Below are 19,764 nucleotides of genomic sequence, written 5' to 3'. Positions count from 1 at the left end.
TACCCAGCTCATAGTGAGGACAGAATCCAGCCCGACTGAGGCCCACGCTGGAGTCATATACGCAGTGACACAGCTAATAATGATGGGGTCACTCCTGAGCCCAAGCCGACTCCCCTCAGCCCAGCACCGCTTCCTGGGCACCAGGCTATGGCCTCTTTGTGTAGTTTTAAGAGTAATTAAGCAGATAATGAATACTTATGTTAAGCAAGATAATGTTATTTTCTAAAAGGAATAATCAATATATGGAATAAGTTGTTGAACAAAGAGAATCTACTGGGGCATGTGAAATTAAAATGTTGCCAGAAGGTCAAAATTAATTTTAGAAACATTGGTGGAACAAAGAGCTTTACAAAGCGAAAGTTGAGAAAATAAAAACTGCATGAGCTCAATGAATGAAAATGGCAAAACATCTATCCAGAGGTCTTTTTGCCTTTGCTGGAATTCATTAACTTTTATTTTGCTTTCAACTCTTTCAAAAAGTTCTGTCTAAAGGAAATCCTTAATTTGGACCAAGTGTGGCCCGTGGAGGCAAAGCACAGCTTTGAGGAGCTCCAAGGAATTTGAGACCATGCAGGATGTCCAGATCAATGGCCAACTGGGGGCAGAGAGGGATCACGATCTTTTAGATGTCAGACAGAGTGATAATGATGGCCTCTGAGCCAGAATCAATTTCTGCTCTTAAAACATGTGCCTTCAAAGCATGCAACCCAGGGAGTTGGATACTTCTCTTGTCTGCCTTTGTGTCCCAGTCATTGACAAGTCTCCACTGCGAGTCTTTCTCCACTGCAGAATCAGGATTCAGAGTTCTCAGATTTTCAAGGATTATGTTCACCTGTCCCCATAGCCACTTAAAATGTTTCAAAGTTTTTTCATAAATAAGCACATTATCTCTAAATAAAATTCACAAAACATACAAAAGACAAAAAAGAAGAAAAACCCATCACACCACCACACAAGCGCATTGTTTTACAGCACATGGCATTTCCTTTACTATTTGGTTATATGTGTACAGTTATTGCCCTAGGTATTCACTCTCATTGCTTCTCTTCATTTATATTTTAATTTTAGAACTATTCACTGCCCACATTGCAACAGGATGATATAGTATAACATAGTCCTAACAATACCTTCTCTGACACAAAATTATTTACCTTTGAATCTTGAATCATGGTTTCACTCTCTCCTACTAATATGATCCTGCACAAACAAATAAAGATAATGATAGCTCTCTTATGCTGTTATTGTTTTTGTTAGCTACCTTGAATCTGCCCCTGACTTATGGGACCCCATGCATAATGGAATGAAATGCTCCCTGGTCCTGCATCATCTCCATGCTCGGTTGCAGATTGGACAATGTTCCTTTCTGATACATAAGATTTTCATTGGATGATTTTTGGAAATAGATCACCAGACCTTTTTTCCTAGACCATTTTAGTCTGAAAACTCTGCTGACATCTGACACTTGAGTCTCCACTGATGGACAAGTGGTGGCTATGCATGAGGTGCTTTGGCAGTGAATGCTTAATGAACAGCCTCTCTCGTAATAATAATTGTTAGTATAGTTATTTCTACAAATTATAGACACGTACTTTATTTTATATTTAAGAGTTCTGATACAATAAAAAGTCTCGTTCCTGGTAATGTCTTACAAAAAATGATCAGAAGAATTTAAATGGCAACATTTTTTGTTCCTTCATGACGTAGAATCTGCTGCCAGTACTCACAGTTCTGTTTATGCCGATTCAGGGCTTCCAACTACAAACCCCTGCAGCTCTAGCCGGAGGTCTTTCTCTGGACTCTAGAACATGCATATTTTGCACCAGATGAGCCATAATTTTGTGAAGTTAATGCCCCTGAGAACAGCCCTCTATCAGTGACAGAGAGTTAGAGGACAGATAAACACCCTACTTTCTAGTCCTTTGGGTAGAGCAACTCGGAAGCATGCTCTGTGAAGTCTCCAAGAAGTCCTCAGCAGGAGTGAGCCCCATAGTGGTTACATCTGTCTTTTACTGGCTTTCTTCTCTTGTCTGTCTCACTTCATTGCCCCTCTTACTGTGCTTCCTGTGGTCAATATTCAAATGAACACCTTGTACAAATCCTTGTCTGGGGGCCTACTTCTGGGGAAGTCCGATCTAAGATATATGCAATATATGTGTTTCTGTTTTATCACACTCTCGTGAAATATAAATTAGAATGACCACATGGCACTGAAGGATATTATGATTTAATTTACCAATCCTCCATTTTCGGGCATTATTGTGTTTCCAAATTTCAAGGTTAAAAATATTGCCAGGATGAATGTATATTTTTGTGAAACACGTTTTAAAAACCCAATACGATTTCCACAGTTAGATTCTCAGATAAGGAATTACTTGGTCAGAAAATATGAGCTGTTATATATCTCTTGACTACACATTGTCAACTTGATTTTCAGATAAGGACTCACTATTCACTGTTGCCATTAACAAGGCAGACTTCTCTATTTCTTCATAGTTTCCTTATCACAAAGTTCTCATTTTACTTGTTGTTAGCTGCTGTTGAGTCAACTCCGATCCATGAAGACTTCGTGCACAACAGAATGAACCATTGCCCTATCCTGTGTCATTCTCACAGTCACCAATGTGTTCAAGTCCATCATTGTGGCTATTGTGTCAATTCATCTCAACAAGGGTTTCTCACGCCCTTGTTGGCCCTCTACTTCATCAAACATGATATCCTCCTCTAGAAATTGATCTCTCTTGATCACATGTCCAAAGCAAGTTAGTTGGACCGGGTCTGTTGTGACTCATAAGGTTTTCATTGGCTGATTTTCTAAAGTAGATCACCAGGCCTTTCTTTCTAGTCTGTCTTAGTCTGGAAACTCTGTTGAAATCTGTCCACTACGGTGATCCTATTACTATTTGAAATACTGGTGCATACCTTCCAGCTTCACAGCAACATGCAAGCCACCACAGTACGAAAAACTGACAGATGAGTGGTGGTCATTTTACTTAACCTATGCTAATTTAAGAGAATCAGTTCATTTCCCATTATCTATTTTAATTCGGGAGGCCGGATAGCATGGAGACTAACAGCACTCTCTTTGGAGCCAGTGAGTTACATCCCAGCACTGCCTTTTAGTTTAGTTTACCACTCACTTAGTTTAGCATGTGTTCTTTCCTATGACAGCTTCTGGACAATCATCAGTCACACCCTCCTAGGAGTTGCCACTCCTTCTTCCGTACTTGCACAACACAGTGTCCATGCTTTTGGGTAACACTTATAACACACAGCCTACTAGACAAAATAACATTCACTCCCATCTCTACACTGCAGGTAACTTAAATATCCAATGCTTAGCATACAGTAGACATGCCATATATGTTGGAGAAAATGAAAATACCCAGATGAATCTGGTTAGGAATAAATATAATTATGGAGGTATCACTAAAAATAGGAATTCATTGATCACCTACAATGTATCAAGCATTTCATATGAATGTTATTCAGTCATGATAATGGCTCCACACCTTAGGAATTACCAGCTTCATTTATAAGTGAAGAAATGAATGCTCTGAGCACATCAGTTCACTTCTTTGAGCTTCAGGTTGCCTGCTAGTATGTAAAAAAGATAGAACTTTCCTGACTTTCCAGAATATGCTCCATGTCTTGTGCACAACTGCCCTTGACATCAAGTTGGACAGCAGGAGTCCTCCAGCACATGCAGTGAATTGTGCGAACATCAGCTAAAGAAAGAGGTTAAAATACAGTACAAATTAGTTGCATTTATTCATGTCTCCTTAATTTTAGAAACAGTTGATGTTAAATCTTCTCAACCCCAACCTCCTTGTACAGCTGCTCTGTTATGACAAACTTTAAATCGGTTGGCCTTACGACTCTTGCTCATGGCCTAATAAAAATACCACAACACTCATGAGTCAACCAGTCACCTGTCTTTACTTGTGGATCCCACTGTATCACGATAGCCCATGCTATGGTGACAGCAATACTTTCTCCTTTCCTTATAAGAAATGTCAGGTAAGTAGATCTGTTTTCTGCAGCCTTTTTCCCAAAATTGTAGGTCATTTCACTTCCTATCATTGAGAAAGATATTGCTAAACATGTAAATATGGTTAATTCAAAAGCATTTCAAATATTCATTGAATGACTTTTTCCTTTTCAAGCAAGAAGATGATTACCTAGGTTTTTTTTTCCCTCCCTGGAGTGGGGCCCAGGGCAGTGAGTCCTGAAATATATTTAAGATGGGACCAATCCATTTGTCATCATGAACGGGAGGTTCTGGTTTGGTATAATTTGATTGTTCAAATTCCACTCTCTGCCGAATTGTCATGAAATTTTTTAATCATGGTCCATATATTCTATTTTATTCTTAACACGAACCCTAACATTTCAACTTCCCAGAACCGTCAAGAGATTATTAAATTATCTGATTTTATTACCTCACTTTTCTTTTGCCTTCAAATAGAGTGTAAAGGAGTCAAGAAGAAAGTTAAGAAATGCCCTGGATTCTACATGTGCCTATTCTAACACGACTCTAGCTTCTGATGGAAGAAAGATTAAAGAACAACTGAGGATGAAGGAAAAGAGAAGCAGACTTCAATACAGTGAAAAAAATGTTAATGTATTGTGTCATACTCAGTGACATAATTAATTTAAGGCTAATCCTCCACTTTCCTTACTAACCTGGCAGGTGGAAGAACTTGTTTAGAATATAGACTATGCTACTGAACCTGGGAGCCCTAGTGGTGCAGTGGTTAAGGGCTCAACTGCCAACTAAAGGGCTGGCAGTTTGAATCCACCAGCCTCTCCTCAGAAACCCTATGGGGCAGTTCTACTCTGTCTGATAGGATCGCTATGAGTTGGAATCAACTCAGTGACAATGGGTTTTTTGTTTTGTTTTGTTTTTTTGTTTATTGACCATGAGATGATGGATAAATTATTTGCATTTCTGAGCCTCAGTCTCCACATAAAAAATTAAGAAGAGTAAACAGTAATTTTAGTGAGTTTTAATTGTGGAATTATAATTAAGAACCATAATTAATATAGGTTGGGAATGCAATAAATTGTCATAAAACCCACAATTCCATAGACCACAACAGCCTGAGTTCTATAGAGTCCAATATTAATAATAATTTGCCTGGAGCAACAGAGGAAAAAAGAGTCAGGAAAAGGAAGAGGATATGGAATGTGTGGCTAATTGCCTCAATGAACAACTGCCTCTTTGGCCATGAGACCAGAAGAACAGAATTGTGCCCGGCTACCAATACTGGACATTTTGATTAAAGATTCTATACAAAAATATTGATCAAAAGGGTGAAAATGCAGAACAGACTTTTTAAATAGTCATGGACTCCAGACTTTCTAGAGGCATGGTGCTGGATAAACCCCTGAAACTACTTCCCTGAGATAATCTTTAAATCTTAAACCAAAAATATTCCTTAATGTCTTCTGAAAACAAATAATAGTTTAGCTTAATTAGTGAAAAATGTCTGTCTTGAGCATTATGCTCTTTTAAGAGCATATCTATTTGGGATCGAATTGACAACAGCAACTCAAAATATTAGATTGAAACCTTAGGGGGCAGCAAGTTTATGTTAATGGGGAAGGAACAATTCAAAAAAGGAGAGTGAGAATGGTTGTACAACTCAAAGAATGTAATCAATGTCATTGAATTGTTCATGTAGAAATGGTTGAATTGGTGTATGTTTTGCTGTGTATATTCTCAACAACAACAAAATAAATACATTTTTTAAAAAAATTGAAGACTTGAGTCTAGTACCCACTAGAGCAATATTTTGGATCTCAGTCATCAAAATAGTACCTTCTGGTTGAGGGCTTCTTGGATGCTCAATCAACTAGGACTGAGCATTAATATACTAACTATTGTTTATTGCACATCTATAGTGGATCAGTCACTGTGCTAGGTTCTGTGCTAAGATAGAGGTTTTTGAGACAGTCTGAGGAGAATTTCCTCTAATGCACTCAGAATTGTCCTTAACATCAACAAAGATCTGGAACCAAACTCACAAACTTTCTTGCCATGAGTATTCATGGACTTTTCCCATAGACGTTCAGATTTATCCAGGTGAAGCATAATTTTCAAGTTCTATACAGTGTGTACTCTCAAGTTAGGGCACTATATTTTATGTAGGCACAAAATGGGGAGTGGTATTTGTCTCATCGCACTGTAGAAGAATCGCTGTATCCCCCAAAATTTATCTGCAAATGTGGATACTTGGAAAAGTAAAGAGAAAAGGGTCTAGCTTCTAATTCAGGGGAAAGGGAGCTACTATTTTTCTGAAAACCATTCTTTACAGAGTCCTCAAGGTTAGGATTGAAGAGAAAAAGAGGCAGAAGACTCAACTGAGACACCAGTGCTCTAAACCAGAAGTGAGATGTGTATTCCAATAGCTGTCGGCAAAGAGAGATTGTGAAGGCACTTAGTGGACCCCTTCCTGGCCTAACCCACTCCAAGTGCTCATCGGTGCACATGCCAGCAGCCAGAGACCCCAACAGTCCCTGACAACATGACACTCTGTGTGTGTGTGTGTGTGTGTATGCATGTATTTCCATACAAACGTAAGGTGGACCACTTAGCACCCAAGCTAAGGACTCACAGTCACACAGTGGCCTCCTGTAGACCTGGCATCTGTCTCTCCTGGCCAGCTCTTTCACTGTTAAGCACCCTCCCTCAACAATATTCTCTCCTTGACAATCTGCCTCCTTCATTTTATTTTTATTTAAACCAAAAATACATCAATGTCCTTCATTTTTATATCACCAATGAAAAGAGAACCAAATGCTTCTCAGAAATTGGATCCAAGTACACAAGTTGAGAGTGACATATTTACATCATGTCAGAAATGAAAAAGGACAGTTTTGCCCTCTCCAAATACATCTGCTCTCACAAATACATTCTAAAGAGTATATTGTTTGCTAAAACTGTGCTGTTAACTCATTTCTTACTAATAGACCTCACTTCAGCTTTGGTTTGTATAAGAAAACAAATCATTTTCTTTATTTGGGAACTTGGGAGGCAATTCTTTCAAATATCATGTCAACTTGATATGGTAAAGCTGTGTTAAAGGAAAATTTAGGGGTTATTGGCAACAGGCATTGAGTTGATCTTATTTTAATTAGGAGGTGGATACTGGTCTTGAGTCTACTACTGTCTTCTTCTTTCTTTAGGTGCTGCTGAGTTGGTTCTGACTCGTAGCGACCCTAGGTACAACAGAACAAAACACTGCCTGGATCTGTGCCATCCTCTTGATCATTGTTGTGCTTGAGCCCATTGTTGCAGCCACGGTGTCAATGCATCTCACTGAGGGTCTTCCGCTCTTTCTCTGACCCTTTACTTTACCAGGCATGGTGTCCTTCTCCAGGGACTGATCCCTCCTGATAACATGTCCAAAGTATGTGAGACAAAGTCTCACCATCCTCCCTAAGGAGCATTCTGGCTGTATTTCTTCCAAGACAGATTTGTTCATTCTTTTGGCAGTCAATATTCAACACTCTTTGCCAACACCATAATTCAAAGGTGTCAATTCTTCTCCTGGCTTCCTTATTTATTGCCCAGCTTTCACATGTGTATGAGGCAATTGAAAACACCCTGGCTTGTGTCAGGCACACCTTAGTCCTCAAAATGACATCTTTGTTTTTAACACTTTAAGAGGTCTTTTGCAACAGATTTACCCAATGCAATGCGTCATTTAATTTCTTGACTGCTGCTTCCATGAGTGTTGATTGCGGACCAAAGTAAAATAAAGTCCTTGACAACTTCAGTCTTTTCTCTGTTTATCATGATATTGCTTATTAGTCCAGTTGCGAAGATTTTTGTTTTCTTTATTTGAGGTGTAATCTATACTGAAGACTGATCTTTGATCATCATCAGTAAGTGCTTCAAGTACTCTTCACTTTCAGCAAGCAAAGTTGTGTCTGCATATCGCAGGTTGTTAACTAGTCTTCCACCAATCCTGATGCCACATTCTTCTTCATGTAGCCCAGCTCCTCAGATTATTTGCTCAGCATACAGATTGAATAAATATGGAGAAAGGATACTACCCTGAAGCACACCTTTCTTGATTTTTAAACCATGCAGTATGCCTTTGCTGTGTTCCAACGACTGCCTCTTGGTCTATGTACAGATTCCTTATGAGCAAAACTAAGTATTCTGGAATTCTCATTCTTTGCAATATTATCCATACATAATTTGTTATGATCCACACGGTTGAATGTTTTGCATAGTCAATAAAACACAGGTAAACATCTTTTTGGTATTCTCTGCTTTCAGCCAGGACTCATCTCACATCAACAATGATATCCCTGGTTCCACGTCATCTTCTGAACCTGGCCTGAATTTCTGGTAGTTCCCTGTTGATATACTGCTGCAACCACTTTTGAAAGATCTTCAGCAAAATTTTACTTGCATGTGATATTGATGATATTGTTCGATAATTTCCACATTCAGTTGGATCTCTTCCACTCAGTGGGCCAGGTAGCTTTCTTCTAAATTTCTTGGCATAGACAAGTGAACACATCCAGTGCTGCAGCTGTTTGTTGAAGCATCTCAGTTGGTATTCCATCAATTCCTGGAGTCTTGTTTTTTGCCAATGTCTTCAGAGCAGCTTCAGTGTCTTCTGTCAGTACCATTGGTTCTTGATCATATTCTATCTGCTGAAATGGTTGAACATCAACCAGTTCTTTTTGGTACAGTCACTCTGTGTATTCCTTCCATCTTTTTTGATGTTTCCTCTGTCTTTCAGTATTTTGCACATAGAATCCTTCAAAATTGCAACTCAAAGCTTGAATTTTTAGTTCAGGTATTTCAGCTTCAGAAATGTTGAGCATGTTCTTCCCTTTTGGTTTTCTAACTCCGGGTCTTTGCACATGTCATTATAATACTTTTTTCTGTCCTCTTGAACTGCCGTTTGAAATCTTCTGTTTGGTTCTTTTACTTCATCATTTCTTCCTTTCTCTTTAGCTACTCAGTGTTCAAGAGCAAATTTCAGAGTCTCTTCTGATGTTCATTTTGGTCTTTTCTTTCTTCCCTCTCTTTTTAATGACCTCTTGCTTTCTTCTTGTATGAAGTCCTTGATGTCATTCCACAACTCATGTGGTCTTTGGTCAATAGTGTTCAAAGCATCACATCTATTTTTGAGATTTAGAGACCATCTCAAGAATAGATTTGGCCACTGTCTAGCTGTAAGTTATTAGGTAGTTTACTAGAATGTTCTCTAAAACTATCTCATTTCAGTTAAATAATATTTGAGTTTAGCAATACCTGCTGTTCTCCAGATTCAAACTCAGAACAAAAAGACTCCTAATGTGGTATAACACAAGAAAACATAGATGGCTTTTGGTTGTGGATTTTAAACTCATTTCTGTCACCTTTTAGTTATACGGCTATAGGACATTAATTTGTCCTAGCTGACACTTAGTTTCTGTAAACAGAGATCAAGTAATATTTAATTTCTATGTTTATTTTAATCGATAGATAACATAGTGTATGTGAAAGAACATACCATATGACCAGAATACAATGAGAGTACCCAGTTGTTATTAGTTTTTCTTCTGTTCCTCATCACAGCAATTACGAGTCAGAATCAACTCCATAACAATGTTTTTTTTTTAAATTTTTTTATAGGAAGATTGATTAAAATAATAGATATTACAAATGTTTAGCAATTTAAAAGATTAATACAAGTGTAAAATCTGTTAATTAGGAAAGTGATAATTTAAAGATAAAGTGCAACAGGGGAGCTTGTCAGGGAAGTTCTCTGAGCTCTATGCTACTTTTGAATAAAGTACATAGCTGTAGTAATTGCTTCAAACTCACAGAGGTGCTGAACCAGAACATCAAGTTTGTACCATCAACTCCTGTCATTTTAAATGAAGAGAAAATGAAGGCGCAAAAAGTTACATTTAACTTGAGTGATATCTCACAGGTAGGTTGTGCTACAGCTTGCAAGTGTAACATCCTTGCTGAAGAAATGCCTTGCAAGTATTTTTAAATAAATCTTTGACTTTACAAAGAGAGGGTAAGAATTCCTAAATTAACATAGTCCTGAAATACAGAATGAGAGAGAAGGACTGGACCAAGCCTATGCTTGAAGTTACTCTGTCAATGAAGATAGTATGACAAACAGATGTTTGAGTGAGTGTTTCAGACAGCCAGCCTCCTCTGGGTCCTCCATCAAGTAGCTGACTTGATCATTGGTGAGATCCAAAAGGGACTGAAACTTACTGGAGAGAGGTGTCAGAGGCTGCTTGGGATCTGGACCAAACTACTGAAATGAGCTGTGCTAACTTGGACCATCAATTTCTGGCCAATGCAGCTGATGCACAGCTACCACCAATCTGTCAGTGGAGGCTTGTGTGTTGCTATGTTGCTGAACAGGTTTCAGTGGAGCTTCCAGACTAAGACAGACTAAGAAGAAAGGCCTGGAGATCTATTTCCAAAAATCCTATCAATGAAAACCCTACGGATCACAATGCTTTGATCTCCAACCAATCATGGGGATGGCACAAGACCGAACAGCATTTTGTTCTGTTGTGCATGGCATCACCATGAGTCTGGGGCTGACTTCATGACAGATAACAACAAAAACAACATGGACTTTGTCCAGGGCAGAAGAGGAAGGGGATTTGGAGCCTAAAAATCCTTCCCGACATCTTTTATGTGCGGCATTTATGAATGTTTAGGGCCAATCCTAACAGTCACAGACAACTGCAGCAAAAACAGCCATGCTTGTTAGCAATTGCTCAAAATAGACAGGTGTGATTATCTATTCTCTATGTATCTGTACACAATCATTTTATTCTTCATACCTGCTATGCTGTCTAAATTTATGTGGATTAACAACAACATTTATAATATTGGTACTGTGTGCTATATATACCAGTGGATATTGGGGATATAGTCATGAATAAGGCAGACGCATCACCCTTAAGGAACTTAGTCTAGTAGACTGCCATGGGAGGATAAAGATATGTATGTATATGCATCTATCTGGTATACACACACACACACACACACACACACACACACAAACACACAAGAGGGAGTTCAAAAACTACACAGTTCAAAGATACTCATTTTCTGGAAACAAATAGAACTCAAATTAACATATTCATGATCATGAGATAAATAATATTTTCCAAAAGAAGAATAAGATGATTTCTAATGGATCTTAAGATAAAAAAATAAAATATTTAATAAGAAGATTAAATTTTTATTCTTGAAGTGTTAGGTTCAAAATTATAGCGGCAGTTAAATGGCAGGTTTCCAACATGTATGTTTAGTATTTGCATGTTAAATTAATAGTAGCTAATTAATAATACTCTGTGCTAAATACTGTACTAGATGATTTAGATGCATTATCTCATTTAATACTCAAAATATTCTTATGAGATAGGTACTACTGTTATTCTAATTTTATAGATGAGGTACTGCATATTTAAGACTTTAAGCAATATTATAAGATCAAATCAGCTAATACACAATGGATCAATCTATGGTTTAAATCTATTTAATTACACTCTTAAGACTTGCTTTGTTTTGTGTGCATACGTTTGTTTCTATTTTTAACTTTGTGAAATTCACATCTCCTAAAGAAACGCTTTCCTGCCTAAATGAGGGGCTAGGCTTCATCCATGTTGTACTGTAGGTTCTGAACCTTTCCCAGAGCCCTTCAGTGCAGCATGCCCCAGCCTCTGCCCACCACCAGCCAACCTTGTCCTCACTCATAATACTGCATGGTATCATGTTAACACTGTACCAATAGAGTTACAAGATCAGGTTTCCATACTAGTTCCACAACTTATAAATATGTTATTTAATGCTATTAAAATTTAGTTTCTTTATTTATAAAATGAAAACACAAACTTACTTCAAATAGTTTGCATATATTAAATGAGAAAAGGCATCTAAAGTATTTATCCTGGAGGTGCAGGGTGATTTAAAATCATAAAGCCTTTAAGAGTTAATGTAAAATGACATTTGAAGAGACATTTCTTAGCAGATAGGTCTCAAGTGATAATATCATGGGAGGTAGCTATTCAATATCCATGTCACTGGGGATGAGGGCTCGACCTTCCAGGAGATTTCAGGAGGACCAATGCTTAGAAGAGGACCTGGGGACCAGAGGTAAAAATTAATAAAACTGATAATTACAAACAACATGTTTTGAAGGTTATCAAGTATCTTTTACTATGCTAAAGCAACTCACCTGCTTTTCTCATTTAATCCTCACACCAAATCTCTCTAACCTTCCATTAACCTTCCAGACTCTGAGATGTTAGGAGTATCTTCCAAGGCCACAAAGCTATCAAGTGTCTGACCTGCAATTCCAATTCAGAATTTCTGCCTTCACGTACTATTATTCTATACTGCATGCCTGAGGGGGTTCTTGGAGCTAAAACCTTAAACCCAATTCTTTCATGAAATCAGAGAAGCAACCTCAAGACTAAAGTGATATAAAATCAAAGACAAAGAACCAAATAAATGTTGAAAGGAGCAAGGCTCAAAGCAAAGATCATATCTACTAATTGGTCTAAAAAGTTCTGTCGTGCTCCAAGCTCATTTTTATTTGCTGTGAGATCATGTTTATGGACGGGTAGGCTTGGTAGAGCTCATGGTCAGGTGGCCCAGATACACAGTAGTGTGCTGACCAGCTGGGCAAAGGCTAGAGGTATCAATCTACAAGGGGATTAAAATATCAGTGGAATAAATAGGAAATATGGTGCCAGTTAACTTACATTTTTGCACACAACTTAGATAAAATGATAAATTATCAATTGTATCTCCTGTTGAATAGACATAATAGGAATATACACTTGGAACAGGAAGAAACTATTTGCCATTTATTATAACCCACTGCTTTCAGAGAAGGCAAATCCTAGCAACCAGATCACTTTCTCTTTGCTGAAAACAAACAAAAATCTTCATCCTTTAACAAAGTAATTTGTCACTCTTGAAATGAATAGCTTGGGGAGGGTGCAAAAGGGAAAAAGAAGCTGGGGCCGAAGAGAAATGCTCTGGCAGAGAAACTAAGAAAAAGAGATTTTAGAAGAAGTAGTGAAGAGCTAGGGAACATGAGCACCAAAAGGGAAAGAGGACAACTGGAGACTCAGCACCTGAGATGCCAAGAGGAAAGATTTGATTGAAGAGATGTTGCTACTTTAAAGTTCAATACTGGGCCATGAAAATTCACCTTCTCTGTCTCACCTACAAAATCGTCATTAAGATTACTCTCTAGTCTCCTAGACAAGTACAGTTTTGTTTGTGAGGAGCCTGAAAAAGTGAAAGAAAGAATATTCTATATATGAATAATAAACACAAGCAAATAGGTATTCAACTTAGATTAGCTGACAATCTACTTTTCTATTAAATAAATGTTATGTTGTCCAGTCCCTGGAGAAGGATATCATGCTTGGTAAAGTAGAGAGCAAAAAACTGGAAGACTCTCAACAAGATAGATTGACTCTGTGGTTGTAACAATGGGCTCAAGCATAATAACGATTGTGAGAATGGCACAGGACCAGGCAGTGTTTCATTCTGTTGTACATGGGGTTGCCATGAGTCAGAGCCAACTCGATGGCACCTAACAGCAACACTTTGAAGGTGCACAAATTACGACCCTGTCAAGGGCATCCTTAGGTTCTGTTTGGTCTCAGGTGGATACTACTTAGTTACTTACCACAGGCTGATTCAGAAGACTTCACTGTTAGTCCTGCATTGTACTAAGTAAGAGATAGCTAACACCTTGTGTTTAATCCAGAATAGCATGGACTGAGACAATTTTTAAACCTTAAACCAAAACTATTCCTTGAAGTTTTCTTGAAACCATACTATAGTTTAGCTTACCTAGTAAAGAATATCTGCTTTGTGCATTGTGCTCCTTTAAGATCTATCTCTATGGGATCAAATTGACAATAGTAACTTGAAAGATTAGATAGGAAATTTAGGAACCAGTGAGTTTATGTTAATGATGGAGGAACAACTCTGAAAATGAGGGTGAGAATGGTTGCACAACTTGAAGAATATAATCAATGTCACTGAATTGTACATGTAGAAATGGTTAAATTGGTGTGTGTTCTGCTATGTATAATCTCAACAACAAAAATAAAATAAATTATTAAAAAAAAAAAAAAAAACAGCACCTGAAGGTGGTACTGCATGATATGTCACCTAATACAAAGAGTTCTTCCAGCTTATCCAGGATTTTGTTGACTCTGGGTTTTCCTGGAGGATAATTAATTACCCTGGGAATTGGACAGAAGATATTGGGAGGTGGAGTCTAAAGGGAGATGAAGCCAGTAATTGCAACAAAATGACACAACCCTGTTGGAATGCCTTGCTTGGCCTCTCCCAAAGGAACCCTACAGGAAGCAAGGCCTAGGAGCACTCTATATTCTGTTCTTTGAATTAATTTTCCTTAGCATGTTGAAGACCAATAACTCTTTCTGAAACAGAAAACAACGTCTTGAAGAAGGTATAGGGCTATTTTTAAAACCACAAAATGATTGTAAAGGAGTCTCTATTGTAAATCTATTTAGAAGGAAGTTACAGTATTTATGCCCCAATATGCTGCCATCCAGAAACTATACATTATATGATGGTCGTAAAGGAGAAAAATAGGTGGCTATCAGTTTAGTGTGAACAAAGGAGCTCTGTTCCTGCTGTTAATAATAATAGCTGCAGTAATAAGCAGTGGGGTGAAATATTTCCAGATGCCTTATTATTGGCAATTAAAGCCTGTGTTCAAAAGAGAGCCACCAACAAATGGGGTCACATAGAGCACCCCTGGGCCTACAGAGATGGAATAGAACAATCACAGGATAACCTGTCAACCCAGAATGTGTAGTGGATGACTGAGGAAAGATAAACTAGAAAAGGAAAGGATCATTTATTTAACATCTTCAGTCTTTTAGGGAATAAAATGTTTAGTGTACAAGAGAAATTATTCTCTCCTTCCTCTGTGATCCAAGCCCCCATCACACGCCTCTAAATATGATTCTTCCGCAAGCGGCATGCTGGGGAAATCTGGACACCTCTTCAACAAATCACACATCGTCAAGGACACTGCCATGTCATAAATGCCTCACACATCAGGCTAGAGCAAGGTAAAGCATCACTGCAGCACCTTCCAGTTCATCTTACCACTACTGTCTTATAGTGCCTCACTTTCCCAAAAGCAAAGGAACAAGACCCAGAAGAGAGATGGCAAGGGGAAGTGCTAGCACAGGCCATGCCCCGGTCTCCACTCCAATCTCTTTCACCCTAAATTCCAGCCAATAATGAAAGAGATAAAAGCTTTAAATTGGATGTAGAGTTGGCTTTATAAACTGCCCTGGACTAAGTTTAAAACCATAAATGGACAGAAAGTTATGGAATTTTATGATGTTACACTCAGGTGGGAAAGTGAGCTTCTACACAGCAAATTGAAACCAGTAAATGGAGAAGAAAACAAAATATTTGCATATTTTAGACAATATTTTCTGAGCAACTACATGTTCTAGGAGTGTCACTTAAAGGACACAAGAAGTAGTATTATTAGGCCCATTTTTCAGATCAGAAAATTGAGGATGAGAACAACTTTCTCAAAGTAAAACAGAAGCAATAACTTAGATCCATACCTGGGTCAGACACACTCAAATCCTGTGTCCTTTCCCTTACACAGTACTGCTTTCTCTGGTTTTCTTGACCTGAATTTCCCATAATTTCTTTCCAATAAAGTTATATTAACATATACATATCTGCCCAATGAGAAAAGACCTTCAGCAAAATTTGATATGTTTAAACTGTAGCTCCTTCCATATTCTTCATATCCCATAGCCCCTCAAATACTGACAAAAGAAAATGTGTTCACCCCTTGCTAAGTGCTATATGTTATCATATTATATTTACCCATGAGGTAAGAATCCTATTTTCATTTTAGAGGTGAAGTTTAGAAAAGTTAATTTCCCAAAGCCAGATCCCAGGTAAATGATAGATCTGATAGCCAAAGTCAGATTTTTCTGTTCAATAGTTCTTCCATATGATACCAGCCTAATGCCCCAGATCATATCCGCCTGAGAGATAAAGAAACTACTTTCTTGCTTGCTTGTACCTTCCACTCCAAACCCTACTAAACATTGTTTCTTGGAGAACAAACAATATTTTGATATATTTCAAAGGGAGGAAACTCCTAGGGGCATACTCGTCCCCTCCTATGCTCTTTTCAAGTGCCAAAGTGTGTGTATCTGGGTGAAAACTCAACTGATTGATTAGATGGGAGGTGCATTGATGGCATCCCGAGAGAAGGTAGACAAGATACTTTTATCCAACCTTAGCTGTTTAAACACAATGGGCCCTTCAAACACCATGCTCAAGGTGCAACAAAAACAGTGATGGTTAGCAATGCTAATTTCAGTCATAAGCCAGGGAATCTTTCTCTGCTTATTCTGTCTATATTATTTGCTGTAGTTTGTTACCATGGCGTCAGCTCTGACTCATGGTGTCCCTATGTATAACAGAACAAAACATTGTGCAGTTCTATGCCAACTTTATGATCGTTGGCATGCTCAAGTTCACTGCTGCAGCCACTGTGCATTTGGAGTGCCTTCCAACCTAGGTGGTTCATCTTTTTTTATTATTATTATTATTATTAATATTTTATTGTGTTTAAGGTGAAAGTTTTTACAGAAAACTAGGTTCTCATTTAACAATTTCTACACAAATTATTCATTGATATTGGTTGCATTTTCACAATGTGTCATTATTCTCATTCCATTCCAGTTGTACCATGTCTAACAGTCTAGTTTCCCTGCCCCCTTATCTTCTCATCCTCTCTTTAGAGTAAGTTTTGACCATTTGGTCTCCTATAGATGACTTTTCATAAAGAAGCTCATTACTCACAGGTAATATTTTTTATTTTATGAGCCAATCTGTTGTTTAGCTAAAAGGTGAACTCAAGGGATAATTTTTGTTTAAGGTTTAAAGCGTATCTCAGGGCAATAGTCACAGGGAGTTCTCTAATCTCAAGTGGCCCAGAAAGTATGGACGTTTAAGAATTTGAATTCTGTTCCACATTCCTCTCTCATTCTGTAAGGATCCATCTTTTGTAGCCCTGATCAGAATGGTTGGTAGTGGTAGCCAGGCACCATCTAGTTCTTCTGGTCTCAGGGTAGATGAGGTCTAGGTTCATGTTGACTATTAGTCCTGTACACTAGTTTATTCTCTGAGTCTTAGGTTTTCTTCTTTCTCTTTTGTTCCAGAAGAGTAGAAACCAATAATTGTATCTTGAAAGGCCTCTCACAAGATTTTAAGGCCCCAGACATTACCACACTGAGATGTAGATCCTGTACTTTATAAACTATATTATGCCAATTGACTAAGTTGTCCCATGAGACTGTGGTCCTAAGTCTTCAAACCCAGAAAACCAATCTTATGAGGTGTTTAGTTATGTCTAAGAAGTATCCATACTTGTGTTCCCTATAAGGGTTATTATACATATGGATATTCAGGAATGCACACACATACCCGTATGTACATATGCCTAGAGATACTTCTATCTATGCAGACACATATACCCACATATGAATACTCATATACTTATACGACTATATAAATATGTGTATAACCACTCACATATTTTTTGGTTGTTGGTGATGTTGTTGCAAAATTATATTTGTCATATCCTTTACTAAAGACATGCTTTTCTCTTGTGCACTTCTTAGGGACATCGTTTACCCTGGTCAAGCTCTGTGCACTTCACCCACATTCCATGCTACATTTCCCATCCCCCCAAATAACAAGTGTCTACTATCTCAGTAGTTCTTCCCCTCCCCCCCTCCCACCCATCCCTGGTAATCACCAATGAGTGTTGGTCTCTGTATATATATATAGAGAGAGATATATATATATACACATATACTCTTGCTTTAAAGGGTTAATAGTGTTATTCAGATCTTCTGTATCTTTATTGATTTTTTTTCTTGTTGTTTTGTCCGTCACTGAAAGTGGTGTTTTAAAAGATTCTACTGTTATTGTGGATCTATTTCTCCCTGCAATTCTGTTAGAATTGTTTTATAAATTTTAGGGCTCTTTCATTGGGTGCATAAATATTTATAATTGTTAGGTCTTCTCGGTGAATTGACCCATTCATCATTATATAATGGCCTTCTTTGTCTCTTGAAATGAATTTGGCTTAAAGTCTATTTTGTGAGATGTTAATATTGCCACTCCTCTTCTCCTTGGGATATTGTTTGTTTGAAATATTTTTTCCATACATTGATTTTTAATCTATTTATGTTTTTGTGTCTAAAGTATATCTCTTGTAGACAACATATTGATAGGTCATGCATTTTTATTCAGTCTGTCACTGTCTGCCAATTGACTGGTGCATCTAATTCATTTACATTCAGTGTGATTATCGATAGGTAAGAATTTACTACTGAAATTTTGTCATACTTTGTGTGTGTGTGTGTGTCGTGTTAACAGTTTCTTTGTTCTTTATTTTCTTTGATGAATTCTCTTCATATATGGATATTCTTTTCTTATAATATGCTATTGTCTTTGTGTTTACTGAGTCTTTTTGGTTTTCTTTTCTATTTTGATGAGTAGATTTATTAATTTTCTTTGTGGTTACCCTGAAGGAACTTTATCCTTCATATTTAAAACAGTCTGTTGTATCTTGAAATCACCTTGACTTCCTCTCCACATGGAAGTTCTATAACTATACCATTTAATCCACCTTTGTTTTGAAGTTTTGTCATTTACAGCTTAATATCTCTAGTTCCCTTATGGGTGTATCTATGGAAAATAGTGCTTATGGCAATTAGATTTAAATTGTGAATGATCTCTCACAGCTGGTGATGGAAATTGTGTTGGCCAATAGAAACTACTCATTAGCACCCCACCTCAAGCAGAACCCAGGGCACATGCCACGTGTGTCGTACCTTACTTATGCTTCTGGGTTCCCTTAATCAATTTTGCAGCTTTATTTTACTTTTGTGAAGTCTTTACCTAGCTTGGTATCTGGGTGATGCTGTTGTGTGTCTTTATCTCAGATTGTTGTCTGAAGCAGTTGGTTTTCCATCCAAAGCACTCTCTTTAATATTTTTTTTGTAAGACTGGTCTGGTGGTTACAAATTCCCTTAAGTTCTGCTTATTTGGGAATGTCCTAATTCTACCCTCATTTTTGAAAGACAGTTTTACTGGATGTTTGATTCCTGGTTGGCAATTATTTTCATTCAGGGCTTTGTAGATGTTATCCTGTTGCCTTCTTACCTGCATGATTTCTGACCAGAAATCAGCTCTTAGTCTTATTTAGGATGCTTTGTAATTGACATTTTGTTTTTCACAATTTGCTCTAAATTTTTTTTGTCTTTGGTTCTGGAAAGTTTGATTGTGATATGTCTTGGTGAATTTATTTTGGGGACATATCCTGTATGGGGTTTGTTGAATTGCTGGAAGGAAATCTTCTCTTGCTTATGATATTTGGGATGTATTCTTCTAATTCTTTTTTTTTTTTAATTTTTTTTTATTGGAGTTCAGGTGACGGCTTACAGAACAAAAAGTTGCTCATGAAACAGTAGTATGCATAGTGTTTTATGACATTGGTTAACAACCCCACAACATATTAACCCTCTAACTTCTCAACTTTTTTTGGTGAAAATACACATGGCCAAAGATACACCATTTCAAAAATTTCTACATGCACAGTTCAGTGACATTGACTACGCTCTTCCAATTGTGCTGTTATTCTCACTTAAGATGAAGGC

The sequence above is a fragment of the Trichechus manatus genome, unplaced genomic scaffold (genome assembly GCF_000243295.1).
Source record: "Trichechus manatus latirostris isolate Lorelei unplaced genomic scaffold, TriManLat1.0 scaffold00203, whole genome shotgun sequence".
Lineage (NCBI taxonomy): Eukaryota > Metazoa > Chordata > Mammalia > Sirenia > Trichechidae > Trichechus > Trichechus manatus.
This window is presented reverse-complemented; position numbering follows the sequence as displayed.